This window comes from Camelus ferus, unplaced genomic scaffold (genome assembly GCF_009834535.1).
Source record: "Camelus ferus isolate YT-003-E unplaced genomic scaffold, BCGSAC_Cfer_1.0 contig767, whole genome shotgun sequence".
Lineage (NCBI taxonomy): Eukaryota > Metazoa > Chordata > Mammalia > Artiodactyla > Camelidae > Camelus > Camelus ferus.
Window position 1 is genome coordinate 147170 of NW_022589677.1, and position 24327 is coordinate 171496.

The 24327-nt window shown below is 33.8% G+C and overlaps 1 pseudogene; it reads left to right on the plus strand.

Annotated features, from left to right (window-relative positions):
• Positions 1–2736: 2736 nt before the first annotated feature.
• LOC116662616 lies at positions 2737–6279 on the plus strand (annotated as a pseudogene).
• Positions 6280–24327: the final 18048 nt, after the last annotated feature.

Consider the following 24327-nt stretch of genomic DNA (forward strand, 5'->3'; position numbering starts at 1 on the left):
CTATTTTGTGTGAAATCAGTACGGCTAGTTCTGCTTTCTTGTCATATCCTTTTGCATAGAATATATTTTTCCATCCTCTGAATTTCAATTGATGTTTGTTCCTCTCCATAAATGGGTCTCTTGTATGCTTCATAATGTAGGGTCTTTTTATATTATCCCATCTGACAATATATATCTTTTGATTGAAGCACTTAGCCCATTAACATTTATGATAATTATTGATAGGTGAGTATTTATTTCCATTTTGTACTTCATTTTCCAGTTGATTTGGTATTTCGTTTTTGTTCATTTCTTTTTCTTTTTGTGGCTTGATAATTTTCTTTTATTATCTTCATTGTAAAACTTTGGATTTATGGTTTCCTTTTTTTTCTATGTTTATGGACCCATTACTATATATGTTTATTTTAACTGATAGTAATACAAACTCTAACCCATCCTACAGAGAACAGAAACAAGAAAAATTTACTCTATATTGTCCTGTTTCAATCTCTGACCCTTAAAAATTTTGACGTCCTTTTTTCAACATCATGTTTATTCTGTTGTAAGTCATTGTAAGTATTGCCTTTCTAATTATACCTTTCTACTTTCAATATCATCCTGCTTCTTTTGTATTTAGAGTAGATCTTTCATTATTTCTTATTCTGTTGCTAAGTTGTTTTAGTATTTGCTTGTGTGGAAGTTATTTATTTTCCTTCTATTCTAAGGCATAGATTTGCTTGATAAAATATTTTAGATTACAGCTTTCTTTCATTCAGGACTTTTAATATGTCTTGCCACTTCCTCCTGCCTGCTGTATTTGTGAAGGAAACATGTTTACAAATATTATATATATAATTATATATATATGTATGTAAAGAATACCTAGAAATGAAGTTAACAAATAAGTTGAAAACCTATACGTTAAAAAATACAAAACATTGATGAAGGAAATTAAAACTGATAGAAAGAAGTGAAAAGATCTCTTATGTTAAGGATGTGAAACAATGTGGTTTAAACAACCATATTACCCAAAGCAATCTAATTTTAGTGTGATTCATATCAAAATAACCATGAGATTTATCAATTAAATAGAACAAATAATTTCAAAATTTGTATGTAACAACAAAGATCAATTGTTGCCAATATAATCTTGAAAAAATGTATTAAATCTCATAGTGAAAGTTTCTCTTATCTTATAGAGTACTACAAAGCTTTAGTAATTAAAACAACATGATACTGGCTCAAAAACAGACACCAATGAATAGAAGAGAATAGAGCAACCAGATATAATCCCTCACACCTATGATCAATTAACCTATGAAAAAGGAAGCAAGAGTATAAAATGAAGAAAAGACATTCTCCTCAATAAGTAGTGCTGGGAAGATTGGTAATGTAAAATATAGATTAGGATATTTCCTCACATTACATACAATTCATGAGTACACAATATCTTTCTATTTATTTTGTTTACTTGTATTTCTTGCACCTGTAATTAATAGATTTATGCTTAGATATTTTATTTCACTTATTAAATTTGTTCCTATTTTATACTTTTTGATATAATTGTACACACAATTTTTTCGATATTCATCTTTCTGATAAACTGTTGTTAGTATATAAAAATGCAAATGAATTTTGTAGATTGATTTTGTATTCTGCAAGTTTAATAAGTTTGTTTATTATTTCTAACTTTCACTTGAGGAGTCTGAGTTTTGTATCTATGTGAAATTATGTCACCTGTAAAAGTTTTACTGCTTTTTTACAAGTTGGATGCCTTTTATGTTATTTTCTTGACTAGTTGTTCTGTCTAGGACTTCTAGTAGTGTAATTTAGGACTTGTGAGAATGAACTACTTTTTCTTATTAGTGGTCCAGAGGAAAACATTCCTGTATGTTAACATTGAGCTTGATGTTAGCCATCGGTTTTTCATTTATGATTATTATGTTTAGTTACATTTTACCTAGAGCAAGTTTGTTAAGTATTTTTTCATAAAAATTTAAGTTAAGTTCTGTCAATAATTTTCCTATATCTATTGAGATTATTAATTTTGTATTCTTTGTCTTTAAGGGGTGGTATCACATTTGCTAATTTTCATATGTTGAATTATACTTATGAATCAGGACTAAATCCCACTTGACTATAGTTTAAAATACTTATAATATGCCATGAAATCAGGTTGCTAATGTTTATTCAGAATTGAATATACATATACTGAAGGAAAAATTACATTGTAGCTTGGGTGTACATTTATTTACTTAAAACATTTATCTCTCATTTTGAATGAAAGATAAATGAGAGCTACTTAATGTAAAGAACACAGATAAGTAAAAACTTCCATATCCAAGTCAGAGTATGTTTCATTTTAATTACAAATGATAATGAAATATTTATACCATTTTTGTACAGTTTTTACACAAATTTCAATTTAAATTCCAAAACTTTAAAATTAGTTTATATATTAAGTGCATTATTTGTACTCTGTTCACCAATCTGGTATAAATTTGTGTACAAAAGGAAGGAGATTGGTTTTATTTCATAAACCCCAAAGTTAATTTATTTAAAAAGATTTTGTGGGAATGATACTTACAGATCACACTGTAAAAATAAACATCCTATATGTTTTATTTTAACTGGATGAATGAGAAGTAAACACTGGCTGAATGTTGCACTTGTGTTGCTAGGAGACCAGTCATTTTCAGATGTCACAGCTACTCAGGTTGAGAACCACTGTGATGGCCTAGCAGTTTATGTGTGCAGGTCTGCCAAAGGAGCATTTGAAGCTGCAGTGCTCAAAATCATTGAGATTAGAAAAGGAGCTGTAGAAAAAGTTTTTTTGTTATGGAACATGTTTCTTCAGAAATTCAAGATATGTCTCCTAAAGACGGACCAACTGGTTCAGGAAAGACCAGATCTCTATTGTGTGATCAAACATTCTCTGAGGAACTGGACTTGAGGTCTATGATTGAAGGAAATGCTTTTCAGACTTTGTGTGAAGAATCATTGATAAAAAGACCATGTTACACACATTGTGTCTCTGAACCAGATGAAGATAATGATATTCATTCTCTGATATTTCCAAGAAAACTCTGGAAAATGGTTGGGAGTGACCAATTCAATCCATCTGGTGGGATGATAATGGAACTTCCATAGTGATTGATGAAGATGTCTTTAAGAAGGAAGTTTTGGAAAGAAAGGCCCCTTTCAGAATATTTGAAACAGGAAGTATGAAAAGTTTAGTTATACAGCTTAACCTCTATGGGTTTAGTAAAGTGCGGCAGAATTTTCAAAGATCTGCTTCTCTAGCTGACTTTCTGGCAGAAGAAAAAGAAGTCTCTGTTTTAAACAAGGTATTCGGAAATTTTAGTCACCACTTTATAACTTATATATAAAATTTTATTTTGTACATCAATCTATGGTAATATAAATGTAAAGCTAGATTTTGAAAATTGTATAAAGCTACTAAGGCTAAAATTACTTCATTTTTTCTAAAAAATGAGGACAGTGCGTTAAGTATTCAAGATTATGAGAAACTTTGCTAGCAACTATGAATCTTATCAGAAATCTAAATAAATGTATTAAAGCTGCTTTTAGAAAGGGGCATTCACCATTACTGCAAATGATAAGTTTTAAATTTGATGACTATACTATTTAAATGTGTATTTTCCAAATAATGAATTTCGAAAAAATAGTCAGCAATGTTCATATTTTGTTTATATTATCTTTGTATAGTAATCGTGAAATCTAAGGTTTTATAGATTAGGCTTAATTTAGTCTTGTATTTTGGTTGAAAGTATTACTAAAATCTTTCTCCTTTGTTTTTAGCTGCAGTTCTATCATAATCAAATTTTAAACAAGGCTGTCCCCAGGTTTTAGTGAGAAAAAAAGAAGAGTTGGGATTAAAAATGATTCTCTGGTATCTTCATTGGCTCATGATTTCAACAAAAAGCACTTTAAAGAAAGGGGTAATGTGGATAATAATAATTCTGCTTTTGTGTCTGACACTAGAGGAGAAAGTGCATTTTTACCTTCTGCAAATTTAAACATGCCTCTAAGAAGAAAGCCCTCTACTAGCCACATAATTAGTGATACAAGTACCCCGATCAGAGTTGATATTTCTCCTGCATCATCAATGTCAGTTAGACCACCAGAACAAATTGCAGTGATCAACGTGCTATTTTAAATCAGTTGACCACTTTCCACGTGCACTCACAAAGCAGCTGCACTGAAGCAAATGGCCGTGTTGTGAATTTCATTACAACTACAACTTCTACTTCTCAGTACAGCACATTATCTCCCATACAGAGCAATTATCTTATACTGATGTTGGAGCCTTCTACTTTTCCAAATAGATACCAAAACATATCGGACAATGAAGGTCCTTTTTCTAAACTTCAAACAGAGAGGAACCCATGGTTTCCAGTGCCAGTGATCGCTGATACATCAGCTAAATCTCTTTCACGGCCAACTCATTAGCCAACTGCAGGTTATAAATGTCATCGTAAATACAACTGATCTGCCAGAGGACTACCAGATTATGCAGGATAACAAAGATTAAAATTGAATTTGCCAAATGTCAACAAATATCTGCAATTTTCTTATTTGAACAATAAATATACATGTGTACCTGTATTTTCCTTATTTTTTTAAGTACATTTAAGAGTAAAATGGGAGACAAAGTTAACATTAAAAAAAGAGATATTTGATTGATATGATCATTTGATGGAAAAATATGGGAGTAAATTTGAATAATTTCTTGTAAGGAAGAAGAGGAAATGGAAGAATTTGGGAAAAGACTAAAACATGTAGATAGGGAAAAGTACAAAGTGGCATGGGTTCATCCAGAAAAGTATTAAAATGGTTAAGTTAGGATAGGTTTGCACAGGAGATTAATGCAGGAACCGGCCCATGGATCATGGTCTCTATTATGGCATCCCTGGAATCATAAAGGTCACATGATGTAGTCTCAGATGGCAAATCCAGCATGTGGTAGAATTTAAGAAGTAATTTTATCTATGGTCTTCTTTGTGCTGTTCTCAAAGCATTCCAATTGGTGCTTTCATTTCCTCCCCTCAGGAGTCTACAATATATTTTCTGGTGAATTCTTTATGTTGCTTTTATGTTGCAGACAAAGATAAGCTTATGTCCTCAGGGTGGCACTTAATGCCTATCCAACTCTAAGCCCACAAATTGAACATTGTTTAGTCATTTCTTTATAGATATGGCATCTGGCTACCTTGGCATATCTTTATGTTTCACTGATATATCCAGGCAAATGATTGTCAACCATATTAACTACAAACTCACAAATTTTGTTCCAGCTCATCCTTGGAATTAGGATGTCCTCCTTTTACCTACTTAGACTTTCCCAGTCTCAGCACAGAAAGCACCTCCTCCAGATGTTTTCTGTCTATCCCCCTTTCTTTGTCTATCTTGGGTACCAGCACAGTAAGCACAGCACATGCCACACGATGCATTTTAATATTTAGTGAATGAAAAATACATGTTGACTTTAAGCAAAATCTACTTTCTGAAACAACAAAACTCTCATGGTTTTCAAATTATTTCGTTATGGTCTTTACTCTTCACCACAAACTAGTTCTTTTCATAACCCAAGGACTAGTCACTCAAGACAGTATTTGGAGGTAGGTACAGGAGACAAAATATTATTTTCTTCTTAATTCATGCCTCCAGGGACTAAAGCATTCCATTTTCATTTGCTGATATTTTCCTGTCTCTTCCTCACCTACCCACCCCAAAATAACTGAGTCTCATCCCCAAACCAATAACTCTATTGCCTTCTAATTAATTTACTTCTTAGGATCAGAGGTTTGTCCACAAGGGGCATTGCCATTGCCAGCATTTCAAGTAAGATTATACACCCCACATAAATTGTGCCTCTTCTAACCTTCACACAGGAAGTATCTAAGTGATACAAGACCCTTACTTGGGGTGGTCATTTTCAGTAACCAAATTGCAATCTAAATATGTGGACTATAAGGAGTTGAGGGTGGTAGAATTAAAAATTTGTCCAAATGCAATAATACCAAATTTCTGCAGATAGTAGGAAATATAAAATTTCATGGAATACTTTGACAATTTTCCATTAATTTAAAATAAAAGATGAAGCATTTTCAGAATGTGAAATGCCCTGTAATGCTGGAAAATTTGTAGGCAAGGTCAGGGAGCCTAAGGCTTCTGCTCATAATCATGCAGCCAGTGTCAGCTAATAATACTGGAATGGCAATATTGAGTCCTGAAAATGTGTCACCAGTTGTGAAGAAAGCCTTTGATAACCTGTAGAATGGGCAAAATGGTCAGGGTAAGCTCTAGCCACATCCCACCAATACGAGCTTTAGCAAGAGAAGAAAATTGCCCACTTGCAGCAGGAGAACTCTGTCTGGACAGCAGTGGTTTTTCCTACAACAGAAACATGAAGGTTTTAAGTTTGCCAACTCAACTCTGATGGTGGCTATGTTGTTGTTTACATTAGCAGTCTGGGGTTCGGATGGGCTGGTTCAGCAGCTAGTTTCCAGATCTCTTATCAGACAATGTGTCTTACCGTGATCATCTTAACAAGGTTCTATACTGATAAGTCAAAGCTACAGTTTACTTTCAAAATTAGAAATCCTAAAGAAGAATATTGTTTGTTTGTCCATTTGTAGTTATCTACCTGTGAAAAGCTAGACTATTGGCAAAAGTACAAAAGTTTGCTGGTGCTTTGAAAACTATACTCTGAGCTCTGCCTACTGAATTCTTCCCACTAAATACTACAAATCTGTCTACCACTGTGTGTGTGTGTGTGAAGATTGATTTTTAAGCAGTAACTAAGTTGGTCTTATTTGAGTCATCAGTGGATTATTCTTCTGCATCTGGCGGGATCTCTGTGAATTAAGATTTTCATTGAGCCAGCAGATTTTCTACAGATCAGGGATAGGTAGACTATATTTCTCTCAGTATACTAATTGTTACCTGTTCACTGAATCCCAAGTTGATGCTAGGGCCAAGCCACTGAATATTTGAATTGGACTGAGGCATATACATTCTCCAGTCCCCAGAGCCCAGCACAGGACTGTGTCTCCTTTTTAACTTAAGAGTACGTCTAAGATTTTTTTCTTTTAATTCTCATTGTTGACACTACTTATTTTGGCTTTGAACATCCCTTGAATAATTTATAGAGACTGAATCACTGACATTACCATTCACCTAGAAATTGCAATAAACTTTCTTTCCTTGGACTACCTGGATTTGAGTGAGCATAGTCATCAGTTTGAAAGCAGCCCTCAGTCCTAATAATGCAGAACATTTACACTTCTTTGCCCAGCACTTGAGCAAGAATTTTTGTTGTGGATCTCAGGGATTATCCTCACATCCCCTAATGCAACCATGAGAAAACACCACACTGTTATCCAAAATCAAGTCTTTGTCAGTATTGCATTCCCATTGCCAAATGGTTAAGAAGTGTAGGAGTTCTGACATTTTACCATGCTGAGATATTTAGCAACCGAGCATGTTCCTTTCTTATAGATGCTGTTGGGGAGATGAGACCCTTGGTCAGAGACAGTGAACATTATCACTCACAGCAAAAGCAGCCAGGGTTAACTTCTGTATCCATTCCCTAATCTCAGATGAATACACAGAGTGAAATTTTGATGCCTACAGAAGCAGTGGGCTGTTATCATGAAGAAAGTTTAAGGCATGGGAAAACACTAATTGTATTAGTATCTTTATGTATTATTTATTAGTATCTTTACCTAGGATAAATGCATCGTGACTCAAGGTTACCTGCTGCAAAAACAATCATGAGAAATGGCATGGAAAAAATGATCATTGCCTTTCCATTTTTCCTTTCACTTTTATTGAGATATAATTGGCACAAAATATTGTGTAAGTTTAGGTGCACAGGAAAGTGATTTGATTTACATGTATCATGAAATAAATATCATAGCAACTTTAGGGAGATTTCATTATCTCATTTAGATACATTATTAAATATATACAATTTGGTTTTTGGTTGTAATGAGAAATCTTATGGTCTACTACCTTAACAACATTCATATATAACATAAAGAAGTATTTATTGTATTTACCATGTTACTATGTGGCCTCCCTAGAATACGTTTATTTTATGGCTGGAGGTTTGTAACTTTTGAGTGCATTAATCTAATTCTCCTTTCCCAACCCCTCCCTCTGTTAACTACAAATCTTTTTTTTTTCTATAATTATTCTTGTTTGTTTTTGAAGTGTACTTTAATCTATAACACTATGGTAGTTTCTCTTACACAACTACTGTTTGCAATTTTTAATATATTTCAAACTGATTAGCAGATGAAATCTTGTTATGATATGTTGCTATTTAAAGATATTTCATATTTATTGACTATTCCCCATACAGTACATTTCTTGTCCCTGACTCATTTAATTTGCAGGTGGAAATTTTTCTCTCTTAAGTTTCCTCAACTATTTCTTTTTCCTCACCCCATTTCCCTCTTCTTGTGAACATGCTGTTTCTTTCTATATCTATAGCTCCTTTTCTGTTTTGTTATGTTCATTTGTTTTAAATTCTTAATATGAGTAAAATCATTAACATTTGTCTTTCTCTGTCTGACTTATTTCACTTAGCTTATTACCCTCTTGGTCTACCCATTTGTTGCAAATGACAAGAACTTATTCTTTCTATAAGTGAGTAATAACCCATTGTATTTTTATGTGTCTGTGTGCATCTATCTATCTATCTATCTATCTATCTATCTATCTATCTATCTATCTATCTATCTATCATCTATCATCTATCTATCTATCTATCTATCTATCTTTATATCTATAAATATAGATAAATCTGTAGTTACTAGATGGGTATATATATATAATATAAACACATATTTTATTTATCCATCATCAACTGAAGAGCAATTAATTTGTTTCTATTTCCTGGCTATTGTAAATAATGCTGCAGTGAATATACGGTTGAATTTATCTTTTCTGATTAGTGCTTTTATCGCTTGGAATAAGTATCCAGATATGGAATTGTTGGACATATTTCATTATTAATTTTTAGATAAAATTCCATACTGTTTTCCACACTGGCAGCAGAAATTTATGTTCACTCCAGCAGTGCATCAGGGTTCTTTTTCTTACATCCTCACCAACAGTTATATTTGTTATCTTTTTGATAATAGTCATTTTGACAGGACTGACATAAAATCTCATTGTGTTTTGGACTTGCATTTTTCTGATGGTTAGTGATGTTGCACATTTTCATGTACCTGTTGGTTATCTTTCCCCCACTGTATATTCATTTGTTTGTAACGGGCTAAATGACCATATTGTCTGATTTCATTTTAGGCACTCTGTTTTGTTCCATTATTCTGTTTGTTCTGTGCCAGTACCATATTCTTTTTATTACCGTAGCTTTGTATTATAGTTTAAAATCAGGGACTGTGATACATCCCCTTTGTTCTTTTTCAAAGCAGGTTGTGTTTTTGTTTGTTTGTTTTCTTGTTTTTCTCTTATTCTTTTTTAGTGATTTGAAATCTTTTGTGTTTACATGTATATATTTGAAATATTTATTGGAAATTTGTGAAAATGCCCTTGGTATTTTGATAGGCACTGAATATAATTTGTGTATTTTCTTGGTTAGTACTGTCATTTAAACAATAATTTTTTCCTAATCTATGAACACAGTATATCCTTTCATCTATTTGCTTCATCTTCAATTTCTTTTATAAATATTTTATAGTTTTCTGAGTACAGGTCTTTTACCTCCTTGGTTGGATATATTTGTAGTTTATATTATTGTAATGCTACTGTGAATTAGACAGTTCCCTCACTTTCTCTATCTGTTAGCTTGTTAGTGTGTGGAAATGCAAGATTTCTCTATATCAATTTTTCATTCAGAAATTTTACCAAATGCATTGATAAACACTAGTAGTTTTGTCGTGCCATTTTTAGGATTTTGTTTAAAGTATGTCCTCTGCAAACAGATACTTTTACTCATTTTCTTAATTAGCTATATTTTATTTACTTTATTTTGAATACTTATGGCTGGAATTTCCAATAGTATATTGAATAAAAGTGGTAAGACTGATCATTCTTGTCTTCTTGCTGCTCTTACAGGAGATGTTTTCAGCTTTTAATCAGTGAGTGTCATGTTAGCTGAATTCTTGTCACATATGACCTTAACTGTGTTGAGGTATGTTTCCTCATGCCCACTTTGAGGGGAAATATAGTCATAAATAGATACTGAGTTTGTCAAACGTTTTATGACACTATTGAGGTGACCATATAATATTTATTCTTCAGTTTGTTAGTGTGGTGTATCATATTGATTAATTTGTAGGTATTGAATCAGTTTGGGATCCCTGGAATAAAATGGACTTAATCATATTGTATAATCCTTTAAATGTATTGTTTGGCTTGCTAACATTTTAGTGATGATTTTTGCATCTATGCTTATTAGTAATATTTAACCTGTAATTTTTTGAGGTATTTGTTCCAGTTTCAGTAGTAGTGTGATATGGAAAGGTGGGGTAGGAAGCCTTCCTTCATCTGCAAATTGTTGGAATACTCTGAGAAGTATAGGTGATAGCTCTTCTCTAAATGTTTTGTAGAAGTCACCTGTGAAGCTGTCTAGGACTGGAATACTGTTTCTTGGGAGATTTTGTTTAATTACTTATTCAATTTCATTAGTGACAATCCGTTCATATTTTCTATTTCTCATTCCATCCTGGAGATTATGTCTTTCTAAAAATTTGTCCATTTCTTCTAGGGTTTCCATTTTATTGGCATATAATTTGTTGTATCCTCTTATGATGCTTTGTATTTCTGTGATATAAATCAGTAACTTCTCATTTATTTCTGAGTTTATTAATCTGTATTCTCTTTTTTGCTCATGAGTCTGTTTACAGTTTATGAATTTTACTTATCTTTCAAAAACCATTATTTAGATTGATTGAATATCTCTATGCTTAATCTTTATTTATTTATGTTCTGTACTTTCATGTGTCTTACTTTCTACTAAAAAGTTTGTTTATTATTTTGTTACATGTTTTTTTAATAAGATTATGTTATAAGAGAGAGATGTTTCTTATTTGATTAAGTGGGATTATTTTGCTATAATCATCCCTATTAATACTGCTTTTGCTATACCCCAAGAACATTGTTTTTGTTGTCATTTTTGTTTATATATTTTTCTTTGATTTATACAGCAATCCATTTGTTGTTTAATATTGTATGATTTACCCTCCACATTTTAATATTTTTCTGTTTTTTTCTTTTAGTAAATTTGTAGTCTCACAGAATCCATAAGTTTCTTCACAAAACAAGGAGTCAAATAATAAAATTTATACAAAAACATGTAAGACCCAAATTTTCTGAAATAATTTTTGAAAAATGAACAAAGCTTTGGGCATTATCCTTCCTGACTTTAGAACATACTACAAAGCTACAGTATTGAAAATATCAAAATATGGCACTAAAAGAGACACATAGATCAATGGAACCAAATAGAGACTCCTAAAATAAACCCACACACATATGGTCAATTAGTCTTCAATGAAGTAGGCAAGAATATACAACGGAAAAAAGGCAGTCTCTTCAAGAAGTAGTTCTGGAAAAACTGGACACTACATGTAAAAGGAAGATGTAAGAGCACTTCCTTCCATAGTATACAAACTAAAATGCAAATGGATTAATTTCTTAAATGTAAAACCTGAAACTACAGATTTTCTGACCAAGAACATGAGCAGAACTGACTTTGAGGTAAATCATAGCAATATTTATTTTTCTTGTGCCTCCTAAGTAAAAAAAAAAAAAGAAATCTAAGAATAACAGTTTTTAGTTTAGTGAGGAAATATAGATGTACTATGTGATACAGGGATTCTACTTCTTGTAAAAATGTGAAGTGCAAAACAGTTTGCAGAGTAAAGGAAACTTTCACATGACATATGACAACACACAGTATAGAAGGAAAAAATTTCGGACAATGAGACCAACAAGGTGTTAATAACCATAATATATATATATAGCATATTAGACTCAATATTTAAAAAACAAAGACCCCAACTTAAAAATAGTTGAAGAAAATTCATGGAAACTTTTCAAAAACAGTCATGTGGATGATTTTCATCCACATAAAAAGATACATAACATTGCTATTCATTTGGAAAATATAAATCAAAACCAGAATGAAATATAATCTCACAGCAACCAAAATGGCTATTAACAAAATGTCTACAAATGATTGAACTTTAATAAGAATTTTGAGAAAAGTTAACCCAGGTACACTGTTGGTGGAAATATAAATTGAGGAATCCAGTACTAAAAAATTGTGGGCACTGCTCAGAAAACTAAAAAAAGAAGCATTATATGTTGCAGCAATTCCAGTATTTGTTATAAAACTGAAAAAAAGAAAACAATAACTTTAAAGGATATTTTACCCCCAATGTCTTTAACATCATCATTTATAATAGCCAAGGATAGATGCGCAACTCAAGTGCCCATCAACAGATGATTGGCTGAAGTTTATGTGAGATATATAAAATATAATACTTAGTTATAACAAGAAATAGATATCTGCCATTTGGAACAATGTGATTGGACCCCGAGGATGTTGCACATAGGGAAATAAGTAATACAGAGAAAAACACTGTACGTTTTCAGTTATATGAGGAAACTAAAAATATAAGAGAAATAATCATTAAAAAAACAGAAAGAGTCTCATGTATATATGTGTAGTGTACCAAATAGTGGTTTCCTTTGGGGTCAGGGAAGAAGAATGGAAAAGAAAGAAATATGCAAGCTACTAGTTATAAATTAGAGAAGCAGCAAGGCTATATTTACAGCACAGATAAATATTTTAATAATTAAAATGATTTTAAAGAGATTATAGGCATATATTATAGGAAAATGTGCATTTATGCGGGAAAAACATGGAAGAAAAGAACACAGGAAAAACTGAAAATATTTTGTAGTACTACGATATTAAGGGAGGTGACTTGTTCACTTTCTTTACTGTTCTTATAATGTCCTTAGTAGAATTTAAGCTTTTAAATGAAAAAGTATATACTTTTAAAAAAGTGACATAAGTTTAAAATATTTTTGTCTCTCCCCTTAAATTTACAGTCAGTAAAACGTTCACATCTCAAGAAAAATAACTACAACACAAAACAATACTCCAGAACGCATGTGTACAGCTGAAGTGTGGTGGACTAAAACACATAAAGGAGACTGATTTGAGGGAAGAGCAGATTTGGTCCCTGCAACCAAGGCCCACTGACTAGGGTATCTGAGCCCACAGGTTCAGAGAACCCAGGAGAAAAAGGGTCTCAGTTGTTCACTCAGCTTCAGCCTCCAACTGCACCAGTACTCATGGTCACAGGTAACTAGGAGGGAGCCACAGCGGAGACAGAATATCCATCATTCAGACACTCAGACATTCATGACACTCTCCCTACTCCCCATTCACAGTGGTGGAGACAATGTACTTTGCAACACTGGACATGGCAAAGGCACTTGCCTGATTCCAACTACCCACCTGTCTTTACAAATTTCCTCAATGTGTACACTGAGTCTCAAGGGATATCAGATAAAAGGAAGGGTTCCCCATCCCAGTGACAACAGTGGTATTAACTACCAGAGAAGTCTAAGAAGTGACAATTAAAGCACATCTTTTATCCAGACAGTAGCGACTGGAAAATGCCATTTTGAAATATTACCAGAGGTAGCTCAGGTAATTAAAACCAAAAATTGTGCAATATTGCTTAATACCAGAAAACAAAAGCAAGGACTCCAACTCCCAATCTGTTATTTAGTGTCATCAGCGCAATAATTTAAAAGATCATGACCAATCACAGTAACATTATAGGGCACGCACACACACAGATACACAGACACACACACAGACACACACATACACACACACACACACACACACAACACACAATATCAACCCTGAAGGAAACAACCTTAAACTCATGGAATATTGCCATATGACTAATAGAGAATCAAAATAGGTGTCATACAGAAACTCAATACATAAAACAAAACTCAAAAAGCAGTTTAGTGAACTCAAGAATAAACTAAATGATGATAAGAAATACATTACAAATAGACTGAAACCATAAAATAACCATACATAATTGGTGGACCAGAAGAACTTAATAAATGAGATGAAGAATGCAATATGAAGCATTGAATGTAGACTGTCTTTGTGGAAGAGAGTTTAGCAAACTCACCAATACAAAACTAGAAATGATAGGAGAGGGCAGAGATACAAGATATTAAAAATTGAGGAAGATCTACAATAGCCATCAGACTTCTTCAGGAAGTGCACATTAGAGTGAAATCCTGGAGGGATAAGAAAGGTAGAAGGCAGCTGATGGTTTATTTAAAGAAATAATAGTCAATAACTTCCCTAACCTGGGTAAGGAACTGATACATAAGTCCATGAGCCTACAAAACACCAATAACTTTAAGGCAAAGACACATCCTTTAAGGTACGTTATATGCAAATTGGCAAGTCATAGACAGAGTAAAATTTTAAAGACAGCCAAAAAAAGTTATGATAATCTACAAAGGAACCCCCATTAGGCTATCTGCAGATTTCTCAGCAGTAAACATAGGCCAAGGTTAAATAAAATGTCATTTTAAGACTACTAATATATGAAATCTCTCACCCAAGAATACTCTAACTTGCACAGTTATCAATTAGATACAAAGTGAAAATAAAGACTTTACCAGAAAAACAAAACCTGAATGAGATGAAAAACAAAACCGAGACACCTAACAAGAGATATAGAAAAGAGCTCTTCTAAGAAAAATAAAATGGCAAAAATATGCACAACATTGACCAAAATGCTAAGTAGAGACCACGAGAAATCTGCAAATATTTATTTCAGTATATTTTAAAATGCTACTATACTATATGGATTAAAGAAGGAAAAATAGGAAAGCAGGGGCAATAAATATAGATATATCAATCTGGTACATCCTCACAACAGCTAAAGAATTAAATTGAGACAGTAATCAGAAAAGGTAAACAGTAAAAATAAAACAACATAAAAGGAAGATGCTATGAGAGGAAAAAGGACTAAATTTTACATGAGTTATTTTATTTTAAATGAAGTACAGTAGATGTAGTATATTGTGTAGTTTCAGATGTACCGCATGGTGATTCCAACCACTTTAGGTTTATATTGTGTTATAAATTATTACAAGTTATTACAATAATTGTAACATACGATTATTATAATTTATTGTGCATTTTCCCTGATCTCTACAGTTTATCCTTGTTGCTTATCTCCTTTATGTGTACTACTTTGTATCTGTCAATGTCCTACCATTAAATTGTCTTTCCCTTCCCCTTTGGTAAACATAAATTTTTTCCCATATCTTTGAGTCTGATTCAGTCTTGTCTATCTAATCTCTCAATCTGTCAAAGTCTCTATATTCCTGTCTCTCTATTTCTCTATCAATCTATCTATCTTTCTATGTATCTATCTATCTAACTTTCTATCAATTTATCTGTCATTTATCAATTGACAGCTATTGATAGATATACACAGATATTTGTTATTCTTTAGATTCCACATATAAATTATATTATATACTTTTGTCTTTGTGTAAGTTACTTCACTAAGCATAATATTTACTAGGCCCATTCGTGATTTTGAAATAGCAATGTTTTATATTTTTCATTGCTGAGTAATATTCCATTCCATATTTACAGAAACATCATATCTTCTTAAGTCCATAGTCTATTGTGGACCCTTGGATTGCTTCCCTCCCTTGCATATTATAAACAGTGCTTTTGTGAACATTGGTTCTTCTCAATTTAGGGATTTTCCCCAGATTTTTCCTAGGAGATGTATTACTGGGTTATATGGTAGTTCCCTTTTTAGTTTTAAATTAATCTGAATACTGTTTTCCATAGAATTTGTAAAAATTTACATTCCTACCAGGAGTATAAAAGAGCTTTGTTTCCTCCACATCCTCTCAACACTTACTATTTGTAGACCATTTGATAATCACCATTTGACCAGTGTGAAGTGATATTCCATTGTGCTTTTGATTTGCAATTCCCTAATAATTAGTAATGTTGAGATTTTATATCACTTGCCTGTTACTCATTTGAATGTTTTCTTTGGAAAAATATTAGTTCAGGTACTCTGCTCTTTTTTTGATTGGATTTTTGTTTTTCACCTTGAGTTGTGTAATTTAAATCAATGTTACAGCTATTAACCTACATCTATTAAGCCCTGGCACCTTCATTCTATGCAAATATTTTCTCCAGTTTCACAGGCAAAGTTTTCATTTCATTGATAGTTTCTTTAGCTGTGCAGAAGTTTTCAAGTTTGTTTAGGTCCCACTTGCATATTTTTGCTTTTATTTCTTTTGCCTTAGGAGACTGATATAAGAAAATATTCCAATGATATATATATATAATAGTGTATCACCTATATTCCCTTCTACTAGCTTTATAGTATCAGGTCTTCCATTTATCTCCTTAATACACTTGGAGTTTATTTTTGTATATGATGTCAGGGAACACTCTAATTTCACTCTTTTACATGTAGATGTCCAGCTTTCCCAACACCATCCATTAAAGAGGCTGTCTTTTCTCCACTGTGTACTCTTGCTTCTTTTATCATAGATTCATTTATCATAGGTTTGTGGAATTATTTCTAGGCTCTCTATCTGTATTGATTATACCTGTGCGCCAATGCCATGCTATTTTTATTACTGTAGGTTTGTAGTATAGTAAGGTATCTGGGAGGGTTATACCTCCAGATTTTTTGTTTTATCTCAAGATCAATTTGGCAATTTTTAATGGTTTCATGTAATACAATTATTTTTTTTTCTAATTGTGTGGAAAATACTACAGCATTGTAACAGGAATTGCACTAAATCTGTAGGTTTCTTTGTGTAGTATGGCCATGTTAACTATATTAACTCTTTCAATCCAAAAGCACAAGACAGCTTTCCAATTCTTTTAATCATTTTTAAATACTTTGTCAGTGTTTTATAATTTTCATTGTGTAGACCTTTCACATAGGTGGTTACATTTATTACAAGATATTTGGGGGGATGGGATTTTAAATAGTATTACTTTCAACATCCATTTTATGGTACCTCATGATTAATGTGTAGAAATGCAAGAGACTTCTTTACATATAACTTGTACCCTGCTCCCTTGCTGAAATTACTTATTGTTCATAATAGTCTGTGTGGAGCCGTTAGGACTCTCTATGTAGATTGTTATGTCATCAATACTGGTGACAATTTTGCCTCTTTCTTTCCATTTTGCCTTTCTTTTACTTCATTTTCTTTTCCTTTCTTCTATTACTATTAAACAGAAGTGGTGAGAGTAGGAATCCTTGTCATGTTCCCGAATTTACCCAGAAGGCTTTCAGCAATTCCCACTGAGTATTATAATTTGTTATAAATGGCCTTTACTATGTTGAGAGATTTTCCCTTTTTACTCACTTTCATGAGAGTTCTGATCATGAATGGATGATGAATTTTGTCAAATGCTTTTTCTGTGTGTATTGACATGGTCCTGTGAATTTTGTCCTTACTTTATTAGATATGTATCATGCTGATTGATTTGTGTATGTTGATCCAACCTTGTGACTTTGGAAGGTATCCAACAGATCATCGTGTATAATCCTTTCTATGTATTGCTGGATTAATTTTTTTGATGTTTTATTTAGGAATTTTGAATGTATATTCATCAAGGATATTGGATTTTCATTTCAATTTTTTTTTTGTAGTGTCTTTGACTGGATTTGTTATCTGAGTAATGGTGGTCTCATAGCATATCTTTGAGAATTTTCCTTACTCCTTCATTTTTTGAAATAGTTGGGGGGAGAAAGGTTTTAATGAAGGCATCCAGGCATTTTATTCAAGGGCTTTTTTAAAATTATAGATTTTATTTAACTTATACTGATTGCTGTTTTCAAGTTTTCAGTTTTCTCTTTATTCAGTGTTTGCAGGCTGTATGTTTCTGGAAATTTGTCCATTTCTTTTAGGTCATCCAGTTGGTTGTCATGTAACTGCTCATACGGCTTTCATGATCTTTGTTTGTATTTCTGTAATATCAGATGTTATTTCTACTCTTTTCATTCTTATTCTGTTTGGTTCCACCCTCTGTATATCTTGATAAGCCTGGCTAAATGCTTATCAATATTTTATTATTTTTAAGAAAAGTAAAGCTCTTGTTTTTATGATTTTTTATTTATTTTTTAATTTTTATTTTATTTATTTTCAAATTAATCATTAAAGATTTCTCATTCTACTGACTTTGGCTTTGTTTGTTTGTATTATTAGTTATTATGGGTGCTAAGCTTGGTCCTTTGTGTGAGGTTTTTCTTGTTTCTTATAGAAGGCCTGGATTGTTCTGACTTCCCTCATTGATTTGTCTTTGCTGCATCCCATACTTTTCATGAAGCTGTGTTTTCATTGTATTTTGTCCTCAGGTATGATTTTATTACCTCTTTGATTTCATCATTGACCATTTTTTATTTTTTTAAAGGATGTGGTTTAATCTTATGTTTGTGCTTTTCTTGTTCTTCTTTCTAGAGTTGATGCATTGTTTCATACTTTTGTGTACGGAGTAATGCTTGCTGTCATCTATATTTGTTTAAAGTTTCTGAGGCTTTTTTGATGACATAATATGTGATTAATTCCTTAGATAACATCCTGTGCACCCTTGAAAAGTTTACGAGTTCTGCTTTTCTGATGCAGTGTCCAATATCTCAGTTAGGTTGAAATGATCTAATGTGCTATTAAGACCTCTGTTTCCTTACAGGTATTCATTCTGGATGATCTGTCCATCAGAATACTGAGGTGTCAAACTCATCTACTAATATTGTTTTATAATTAATTAATTCTTCATGTCTACTAATATTTGTTTTTATATTTAGGGTCTATGGTGTTGGGTCCATATATAAGTTAATGAGTGTAATACCGTATTTTTATATTGATCTCTCTTTATATTATCTCATATTAATCTTTCATTGTGGCCCTTGTTTTAAAACATATTTTGTATGATTTGATCATTGCAATGTGCATTTTCTTGTCATTTCCTTGAAATATCTTCTCTAATCTATTTCGAGGCTGTGTATATCTTCTTCCATATAGTGACCCTTTTTTGGGGGGAGGCCAAGATGTTGGAGTAGAAGGAAGCTCATAGCTCACCCTTTCCCACAAGTGCACAAAGACTCATATCCACAGACTTGCTCAGCTAACCAGAGAACCTGCAAAACTCTGAAAGATCATTGTCCTCTTCAAAAGATAAAGATGACAAAAATCTTGTAGGAGAAAAGGAATAAAGAAGGAAGAAAAGGCAAAACAGAGTGGGACAGGTCCCATGGGGGTGGAGCAGCAAAGATGTACTGGCATTCATTCACTGAGTCTCCCCTCTCTGAGAGTCCAGTATGATGTTGGGGGTGCCTCCAAGGCTTGGATATGTACAGAGAATCAGTTGACTGACAGAACTAAGATAAACAGGTACATAGGGTCCCTGTGACACCCAGCCCAAGATGCAGCACCGCAGCTAGGGAAAGGGCCATTCTGCCCGAGCTGGGTGGAAGATGGGGATGGCTGCACAGAGGCACCCCAGGGGAAATGCTGGGGCCTGTTTGCCATTGCTGTGCAATCACAGGGGAGAACAAACTGGGCCCTACATAAAACAACAGGGCATATGTGCCCTGGGGGAAGGGTGCATAAGCCCATCTCTGAAAATCCACAAAATTTTCTAGGTGAATAGAGGCGAGGCTCATGCACAGCCCCAATACCCTCTGGCAATTTGCACCCCGGTGGCAGTGGGGCTAAACCTGCATCCACACCTAAGGACTTAGCAACCTCAAGGGCCAGACGGAGACTTGTCTACAGCCCGAGGCAGATAGGATAATTCTGTCCTGGTTCCTCAGAGAACTTGCCCCACCGAGAAAAACAAGGAGCTGTGTTTTCTCCCAGGCCAGGAACCGGGCTGTTCCTCAGTCTTCTCTGAGCCCACCTACTGGGTGCAAACCCAAGGTGGAGTGCACAGTGGCACAGAGCATTGTAGTGAGCAGCACCCTGAGAGGGAGTGTGGCCCCCAAACTTTTGGGCAGGAATGCAGCCCATGACCATGGTGCTGGGAGAGGGCGTGATGCCCACTCCTCCCTGGTCAGTCTGCAACATCTGACTGCAACATCAGGCAGGGCAGTGACAAGCCAGCCCACAGTAAAGGAGAGCTGCACCTGACCCAGTGTTGGGAGTAGGTGCGATATGCTTGCCGACAGGCACTGGGAGCAGCACAGATGAGGGCTCCAATGGAGGGCCTCTGGAAACAGCAAGCTGAGATTCCAAAACAGGATGAAGGCAGGAAGACTTCCCATTAAAACACACAGTATCCAGGAGGACACCGAAACCCCCCCTTTTTTAATCTGCTTTACCTCTTCCATTTTCTATTACCCTCTTAATTTTTACTCCTCAAACAATTATATATACCCTCATACTCATCCCTGTGAAATTTTATAAAAATATTTTTATTCTTTTTACTTTTCAAAATTCTTCTTCCACTTGCATTTCTATTATTCATTATACAAGGTTTTCATAACTTTATTTCTCCCTTTTTTAAAATTCTTTATCTCTCTCTCTCTTTTTTCTCTTTCCTAAGTTGTATTACTACATAGGCATTAGGTAGATAAACTCTTTTAGGACCACAATAGATAACTGATGCTGCATAAAACACAGTGCCAGAGAGGTAGGAGCAAGATGAAGAAGCAGAGAAAACATTCCCAATTAAAAGAACAAGAGAAATCCCTGAAAGAATGATCAGTGAAATAGACAACGATAGCTTACTAGATCGAGTTTTCAAAAAAGGTCTGATCAAAGTACTGAAGGAAATAAAAGAGATAGTGTTTAGAGATATAAAATATGTCATAAATGAAATGGCAGCCATAAAAATCGCCAAGAAGGATAGGTAAACACATTCACTGAGATGAAGAATGATCTAAAGGTGGTGCAAAGCTGACTAGATAACGTAGAGGAACAAATTAGTGACTTAGGAGACAGGACAATAGAAAGCACCCAATCAGAAGAGCTATAAGAGAAACAACAAGAAACAAATGAAAAAAGCATAAGGGACCTATGGGATAATATACAGCATGCCAGCCTTAGCATGATAGAGGTCCCAGAAGGGGAAGAAAGATCAAAGGGGATTGCAAAGGTGTTTGAAGAAGTCATGATTGAGAACTTCCCAAACTTAAAAAAGAAATGAGATATCCAAGTACAGGAAGCTCAGAGGGTCCCAAACAGAAAGACCCCATTTACACCCACACCGAAACATAAAATTAAGATGGCCAGAGTCAAGGATAAAGCAGTGATCCTAAAGGCAGCAAGAGAAAAGCAAAGAGTGAGTAACAAGGGAACCCCCTTAAGGATCTCAGCTGATTTCTCTACACAAACAATACAGGACTTAAGGGACTGGCAAGATATATTCAAAGTCCTGAATGAAAAAAAAAGATATAATCTAGGATACATTATCCAGCAAAGCAATCCTTTATGATAGAAGGAGACATAAAGAATTTCACAGACAAGAAAAATCTACAAGAGTTTAGAAACACTAAACCCATGCTTAAAGAAATATTGAAAGTTCTACTCTAAATAGAAAAGCAGAAGGATGCTACAGAAATGAGAAACTCACACCTGAAAAGGTGATAACTAATGAATTACAAATAAAATAAACACTAAAATTATAAAACAAGACATACAAATCATTGAGAGTGGGAGGGGAGGCAGGAAAATACATAATTGTTTTCTTTGTCTTTCCTTTCAAAATTTTTTGTTCTTGGTAGAATGGGTTTGAGATCATGTTACTATCAGTTTAATAAAAGCAGTTATACTAATGGGCTAATAGACATAAAAAATGGTAACAACAGGACAAAAACTTATCAGGGAGTCACTAAAACTAAATAAAATTCATGATAATACAAAGGAAATTTACCAAACCATAAAAAGGAAGATGAAAGGAACAAAGAGGAAATACCAAATCAATGGCAAAGAGAAGGTCAATGTGGCAATAAACACAAACCTATCATCAATTACTGTAAATGTGAATGAACTAAATGCTCCAGTCGAAAGACATAGAGTGGCAGGCTGCATAATAAAGCAGGAAACTTAAATATGCTGCATACAAGAGACCCACTTGAGGGAGAAGGACACATATAGATTGAGAGTGAAAGGATGGAAAAGGGTATTGAATACAAATGGAAAAGCAAGAAAAGCAAGTGTTGCAGTACTGATTTCAGACAAAATAGGCTTTAAAACAAAGGCCATAAGGAAAGATAAAAAGGACATTTTGTAATGATTAAAGGAGTGATACAAGATGAGGATAGTTCACTCATTAACACATATGCACCAAATAGAGGAGCACCTAAATACATAAAATAATTACTAACAGAGATAAAGGGGGATAGTGATGGGAATAGAATCAAATTTGGAGATTTCAACACTGCATTAACATCACTGGATACATCACTGAGACAGAAAATAAGTAAGTCAACAGAGAAATTAAATAATACAATAGGAATATTAGACTTGATGGATATTTTCAGAGCACTGCACGACCTCAATATAGGATTTACATATTTTCAAGGGCACCAGGAGCATTTTCCAGGATTGATCATGTACGTGGGCACAAAAGAAACCTCAGCAATTTTAAGAAGATAGAAATTTCATCGAAGCATCTTTACTGAACAGAATGCCATGAAGTTAGAATTCAACAACAGAGAAACAAAGGAGAACAAAAGCAAAACATGGAGATTAAACAATATGTTATTAGAAACCAAAGGGTCTATGAAGAATTCAAAGCTGAAATAGAAAAAATACCGTGAGACAAAAGAAAATGAAAGCAAAAGCACACAAAATTTATCGGGAAAATTAAAACCAGTGCTAAGAGGGGAGTTTATAGTGATACAGGACTTCCTCAAAAAAGAAGAACAATCACAAATAAACAATTTTCCCACCAGCTGAATGAACTAGAAAAGGAAGAACAAAAATCCCCAAAAGGCAGCTGCAGGAAGGAAATCATAAAGATTGTGGAGGAAATAAATAAAATGGAGGTTCCAAAAACCATAGGAAAAAAATCAACCAATCCAAAAGCTAGTTTTTGAAAAAGTAAGAAAAATCGAAAAATCTCTGGCCAAACTCAAAGAGAAGAAAATAGAGAGAGCATAACTTAGCAAAATAAGAAAGGAGAATTAAGAATTTACAACAAATAAAATAGAATTACAGAATATCATACTAGAATTTTATGAAAAACTCCAAGGAACCAAACTGGGTAACCTGGAGAAGATGGACAAGTTTCTGAAAACATACAGCCCACCAAGACTGAATCAAGAAGATACTGACCACTTGAACAAACAGATCACTAGAAATGAAATCAAAATAGCAATATAAAACCTCTCTACAAATAACAGTCTAATATCAGATGGCTTCACTGTGGAATTCTACCAAACATACAAAGAAGAACTCATACCAGTCCTTCTCAAACACTTCCAGAAGATTGAAAAGGAAGGAATACTCCCAAAGTCATTCTATGAAGCCACAATCACCCTGATACCACAACCAGGAAAAGACACTCCAAAAAAAGAGAATTATAGGCCAATATCACTGATGAGGTTTGATGCCAAAATCGTCACCAAAATAGTAGCAAATAGAATCCAACAACACATATAAAAGATTATACATCATAAGCAAATGGGGTTCATCCCAGGGACACAGGGGTGGTTCAACATATGCAAATCAATCAATGTAATATATGACATGAACAAGAGAATTGGCCAAAACCACATGATCATCTCAATAGATGCAGGGAAAACATTTGATAAAATTCAGCACCCATGTATGAAAAAAACGCTGATCAAAGTGGGCATAGAGAGAACATATCTCAACATCATAAAGCTATATATAACAAACGTACAGCCGGCATAGCACTCAACGGTGAGAAAGTCAAAATCTTCCCACTAAAATCTGGGACAAGACAAGGTTGCACACTATCACCACTCCTACTCAACATCGTCTTGGAAGACCTAGCCACAGCAATCAAACAAGAGAGAGAAGGAAAAGGGATCCAAATTGGAAAGGAAGAGGTAAAAGTCTCACTATACGCAGAAGACATGTTACTATATATAGAAAACCCTACAAGATCCACACAAAAATTACTACAGATGATGAAAGAATTCTGCAAGGTAGCAGACTACCAGATTCAGATTCAAAAATCAGTGGCATTTCTTTATGTTAACGATTCAGATAATACTATAGAGCTACAGTCAACATGACATCACTGTATTGGTACAAAAACAG